The 6,520-nt window shown below is 38.7% G+C and overlaps 1 pseudogene; it reads left to right on the top strand.

Moving 5' to 3' along the window:
• Positions 1-1,435: 1,435 nt before the first annotated feature.
• LOC103125017 (ubiquitin-conjugating enzyme E2 C-like) lies at positions 1,436-1,971 on the top strand (annotated as a pseudogene).
• Positions 1,972-6,520: the final 4,549 nt, after the last annotated feature.

The raw sequence follows: 6,520 nt of genomic DNA, 5'->3' as shown, positions 1-6,520 counted from the left end.
AGTAGTGCCCTGGTCTCTCTCTCTCTCTCTCTCTCTCTCTCTCTCTCTCTCCCTAACTCAAATAAAAACAAGTAAGATGGGGAATGGGCAGTGGTGCCCCCAGTTAAGTGCTCATATCACCATCCACAAGGGTTCAAGTTCTTAGCCCCACCTGCAGGAGGGTGTCTCAGAAGTGGTGAAGTAGGTTATCAGGTATCTCTCAGTCTCTTTCCCTCTCTGTCTCTTCATTACCTCTCAATTTCTCTCTGTCCTATCAAGTATAATAGAAAGGAAAAAGTGGTCACTGGAAGCAGTGGATTTGTAGTGCTGGTACCACGTGGACAGAATTATCACCCAAGAAAAGACATGAAAAAAAATGTTCAAAGTCACTGATTATCAGAGAATTTTAAGTAAAGGCAATGCTGGAAGATGACTTTACACCTGTGAAAATGGCATACACTGGAAAGGGCAAAAACTACCAGATTCCAGATACTACCATGATGCCAACCAGACTTCCCTGGGCATATGACCCCACCAATGTGTCTTGGAACTCCATTTCTCCAGAGTCCTGCCCCACTAGGGAAAGAGAGAGACAGGCTAGGAGTATGGTTTGACCTGTCAATGCCCATGTTCAGTGGGGAAGCAATTACAGAAGCCAGACCTTGCACCTTCTGCACCCCATAATGACTCTGGGTCCATACTCCTAGAGGGTTAAAGACTAGGAAAGCTATCATGGAAGAGAATGGTATATGAAGTTCTAGTAGTGGAAACTGGACTCCTCTTATCCTATGATTTTTGTCAGTATTTCCATTTTATAAATAAATAAATTGATTAATTAATTAAAAAAAGAAAGGGTAGCAACAAGTGTGGATGATGATGTGGGGAAAATATTGGGTTTTTTAAAAGTCATGATGCATACATAGAAAATATGCCCTGACTTTTTTGGCAACCCAATAGAAACTTTACACTCTGCTAAGGGATTCCCTTAGCAGAATATAAATTGGTCCAATCCCTGTAGAAAATAGTCTGGAGATTTCTCAGAACACTTGCAATTTCTCTCCTGGGAGTGTATCCAAAAGAGATATACATACACTTTTTTAATTAATGAATTAATTTTGGATAGAGATAGAGATTGAGAGAAGAGGAAAATAGGAAGACAGAGACAAAGACACATCTGAAGTACTGTTTCACTGCTCATAAAGCTTCTTTCTGCTGGTGGCAACTGGGGGTTTGAAGTCTGTTCCTTGCACACTGTAATGTGTGTGCTTAAGTAGATCCAATACTGCCTAAATTTATCTACACAGCAGCACGATTCATGATAACCCAAATATGGAAACAACCCAGATGCCCAATGGCAGATAAATAGCTAAGAAAATGTGAAATATATCAGCTGTTAAAATTTATGGACAGTTGCCATGGTGTTTGTTGTTCCCATGCTTCCCCCAGCGCCTCTGACATGGCCTTGCAGAACCATGACCCAGCCAACCCTGGAATCACAGCAGCCCGCAATGCAGCTGAGCCCAGTGGGGGCACTGCGCCAGGCTCTGTGAGCAAGAGGCTACAGCAGGAACTTATGAACCTCATGATGTTTGGTGACGAAGGAATTTCTGCTATCCCTGAATCAGACAACCTTTTCAAATGGATAGAGACCATCCATGGAACTGCTGACACCTTATATGAGGACCTGAGGTATAAGCTCTCCCTGGAGGTCCCCAGAGGCTACCCCTACAACACACCCACTGTGAAGTTTCTCACACCCTGATACCACCCCAACGTGGACACCCAGGGCACATCTGCCTGGACATCTTGAAAGACAAGTGGTCTGCCCTGTATGATGTCAGGAATATCCTGCTCTCCATCCAGAGCCTTCTAGAACCCAATATCGACAGGCCTTTGAACACACATGCTGCTGAACTCTGGAAAAATCCCACAACCTTAAAGAAGTATCTGCAAGAAACCTACTCAAAGCAGGTCTCCAGTCAAGAATACTAACCTGCACTGTCCAGCCTTTAACCTTGTATTGTCTTTTCATTTTCCCCTTGGATGGTGTCTTTTTTATTTGTGTCTGTATAGGACTCTGCTTTTAACTGTGATGTAATGTGTGCGTGTGTGTGTGTGTGTGTGTAGGTGTATGTAGTCTATTGTTAAGCCCTTGTGATGAATATATTAAATAAATAAATTTGAGGTCTTTTGTAAAAATAAAAAATAAAGGTTCCCAGAAGATGGCGGACTGAGAAGCTGCTAGTGGCTTGAGCTCTGACCACATCTTCTGGAAAAGTTGCTACTGTAATTCCTGAGGTTGGTGAGTGCAGTTGTCATAAAGGTATTTAGTACAGTGTTGCTTGTACTCAAGAAACAACAACTGAGGAACAACAGAGCATAAAAAAAAAAGAAACACATAAATTAAAAAAATGGGTAGATCAAAAACAAATAAAACTGCTACTCCAATGAATGAAGACAAGAGCCCAGAAGAAACTATAAATCAGCCAGAAGTAACCATAGATAAGAAAAGTATGCAAGCAATAATAAACTTATTAATCACAGAAATGAAAACAAAATTGGAGGAAAGGAATGGCAGTATTAGGGAAACAACAGTTGAGACCCCCAAGGAAAATACTGATTATCTTGAGGCAATTAGAGAACTGAAAGATGAAATAGCTGTAATGAAGAAAGAAGCTGAGGCAAGGGAAAGCAGACTAACAGAAGCAGAAAAAAGAATTAGTCAGAGGATGAGTTAGAGAAAACTAAGAAAGAGGTGAAAGAGCTTAAAAAGAGATTGAGAGCCACTGAAAACAACAGCAGCGACATATGGGATGATCTCAAAAGAAGTAACATTCGCATAATTGGCCTGCCAGAGGAAGAAAGAGAGGAAGGGGAAGCAAACATTCTAGAGGAAATAATAGAAGAAAACTTCCCAGACCTGAATAACAGAAAGGACATTAAGATTCAAGAGGCCCAGAGAGTACCAAACAGAATCAACCCAGACCCGAAGACACCAAGACACATCATAGTCACAATGAGAAGAGGTAAGGATAAAGAAAGGATCCTAAAGGCTGCAAGAGAGAAACAAAAAGTCACATATAAGGGAAAACCCATAAGATTATCTGCAGACTTCTCCACTCAAACTCTAAAAGCCAGAAAGGAGTGGCAAGATATCTATCGAGCCCTGAATGAAAAAGGGTTTCAACCAAGGAAAATATACACTGCTAGGCTTTCATTCAAACTAGATGGAGGGATCAAAACCTTCTTAGACAAACAACAGTTAAAGGAAGCAACCATCAAAAGCCTGCCCTGAAAGAGGTTCTAAAAGACCTCTTATAAACAAGAACATCACTATAATACTGGCAAACAAAAAAATTTTTTTTGAACAATGGCACTACAATACGTTAAATACATAATATCAATAAATGTCAATGTCTTAAACTCACCCATAAAAAGGCACAGAGTTGGGGGATGGATCAGAAAACATAATCCAAGCATATGCTGCTTGCAAGAATCCCATCTGTCACAACAAGATAAACACAGACTTAAAGTGACAGGATGGAAAACTATAATACAGGCTAACAGACCACAAAAAAAGGGCAGGAACAGCCATTCTCATCTCAGATACGATAGATTTTAAATTAAATAAAGTAATAAAAGATAGGCAAGGACATTACATAATGATTAGAGGATCAATCAGCCAAGAAGACTTAACAATTATTAACATCTATGCACCCAATGAGGGACCATATAATACATTAAAAACCTACTGAAAGAATTTCAAAAATACATCAATAGTAATACAATAATAGTGGGAGACTTCAATACCGCACTATCACACTTAGATCAACAAAGCAGAGAACCAATAAAGATACAAGAGAATTGAATGAAGAGATTGACAGACAAGACATCGTGGACATTTTCAGAGTCCTTCACCCCAAAAAACTGGAATACACATTCTGTTCAAATCCACATAACACATACTCAAGGATAGACCACATGTTAGGCCACAAAGACAGCATCAATAAATTCAAGAACATTGAAATCATCCAAAGTATCTTCTTAGACCACAGTGGAGTTAAACTAACATTTAACAACAGACAGACAATTATTAAAAGTCACAGAATTTGGAAACTAAACAACATACTCCTCAAGAACCACTGGGTCAGAGATTCACTCAAACAGGAAATTCAAATGTTCCTGGAAACTAATGAAAATAAAGACACAACCTATCAAAATATTTGGGACACAGCTAAAGCAGTACTGAGAGGGAAACTTATAGCCATACAATCACATATTAAACACCAAGAAGAAGCTCAAATGAATGACCTTACTGCACACATCAAGGACTTAGAGGAAGAGGAACAAAGGAACCCTAAAGCAACCAGAAGGACAGAAATCACTAAAGTTAGAGCAGAAATAAACAACATCGAAAATAAAAGAACCATACAAAAGATCAATGAAGCCAAATGTTGGTTCTTTGAAAAGTTAAACAAAATTGACAAACCCCTAGCTAGAATCACCAAACAAAAAAGAGAGAAGACTCAAATTAATAGAATTGTAAATGATGGAGGAGATATCACAACTGACACCACAGAAATGCAGAGAATCCTGTGAAACTTCTATAAAGAACTATATGCCACCAAGCTAGAGAATCGGGAAGAAATGGAACAATTCCTAGAAGCATATGCCCTTCCAAAACTTAACCAAGAAGAACTACAAAATCTAAATGCACCAATCACAGACAAAGAAATTGAAACCGTTATTAAGAGTCTCCCCAACAACAAAAGTCCTGGACCAGATGGCTTCACAAATGAATTCTACAAAACTTTCAGGAAACAGTTAGTACCCATACTTCTTAAGCTTTTCCATAAGATTGAAGAAACAGGAATACTCCCTTCCACCTTCTATGAAGCCAACATCACCCTGATACCAAATGCTGATAGGGACAGAACAAAAAAGGAAAACTATAGACCAATATCTCTGATGAACATAGATGCCAAAATATTCAACAAGATCTTGGCCAACTGGATACAGCAACATATCAAAAAGACTATTCATCACGACCAAGTGGGATTCATCCCAGCAATGCAAGGCTGGTTCAACATCTGTAAGTCATTGTCATTCACCACATCAATAAAAGCAAAGCCAAAAACCACATAATTATCTCAATAGATGCAGAGAAAGCCTTCGACAAAATCCAACACCCATTCACGCTCAAAACTCTACAAAAAATGGGAATAGATGGGAAATTCCTCAAGATAGTGGAGTCTATATATAGAAAACCTACAGCCAACATCATATTCAATGGACAGAAGCTGAAAGCATTCCCCCTCAAATCGGGGACTAGACAGGGCTGTCCACTGTCACTGTTACTCTTCAACATAGTATTGCAAGTTCTTGCCATAGAAATCAGGCAAGAGAAAGAAATCGAAGGAATACAGATTGGAAGGGAGTAAGTCAAGCACTCACTATTTGCATATGATATGATAGTATACATAGAAAGACCTAAAGAATCCAGCAGAAAATTACTGGAAGTTATTAGGCAATACAGCAAGGTTATTAGGCAATACAGCAAGGTATCAGGCTACAAAATCAATGTACAAAAATCAGTGGCATTTCTTTATGCAAACACTAAATCTGAAGAAGAAGACATCCAGAAATCACTCCCATTTACTGTTTCAGCAAAATCAATCAAATACCTAGTAATAAAGTTGACCAAAGAAGTGACAGACTTATATACTGAAAACTATGATTCGCTACTCAAGGAAATAGAAACTGATACCAAGAAATGGAAAGATATCCCATGCTCATGGATTGGAAGAATAAATATCATCAAAATGAATATTCTCCCCAGTGAAATATACAAATGTAATGCAATACCCATCAAAGTTCCATCAAGCTTCTTTAAGAGAATAGAACAAACACTACAATCATTTATCTGGAACCTGAAAACACCTAGAATTGCCAAAACCATCTTAAGGAAAAGAAACAAATGGAGGCATCACACTCCCAGACCTTAAACTATATTATAAAGCCATCATAATCAAAACAGCATGGTATTGGAACAAAAATAGGCACACAGACCAGTGGAATAGAATGGAAAGCCCAGAAATAAATCCCTACACCTATGGACATCTAATGTTTGATAAGGGGGCCCAAAGGATTAAATGGAAGAAGGAGGCTCTCTTCAATAAATGTTGCTGGGAAAACTGGGTTGTAACATGCAGAAGAATGAAATTGAACCACTTTATCTCACCAGAAACAAAAATCAAATCCAAATGGATCAAAGACGTAGATGTCAGACCAGAAACAATCAAATACTTAGAGGAAAACATTGGTAAAACAGTTTCCCACCTACACCTCAAGGACATCTTTTATGAAATAAACCCAATTGCAAGGAAGACTAAAGCAGACACAAACCAATGGGACTACATCAAATTGAAAAGCATATACACAGCCAAAGAAACTATTAAAGAAACCAAGAGACCCCTCACAGAATGGGAGAAGATCTCCACATGCCATACACCAGACAAGAAACTAATCACCAAAATATATA

Source organism: Erinaceus europaeus, chromosome 5, assembly GCF_950295315.1.
Source record: "Erinaceus europaeus chromosome 5, mEriEur2.1, whole genome shotgun sequence".
NCBI classification, from domain to species: Eukaryota; Metazoa; Chordata; class Mammalia; order Eulipotyphla; family Erinaceidae; genus Erinaceus; species Erinaceus europaeus.
The sequence above is the reverse complement of the archived record's forward strand: the minus strand, read 5'-3'. Positions and strand labels throughout refer to the sequence as shown.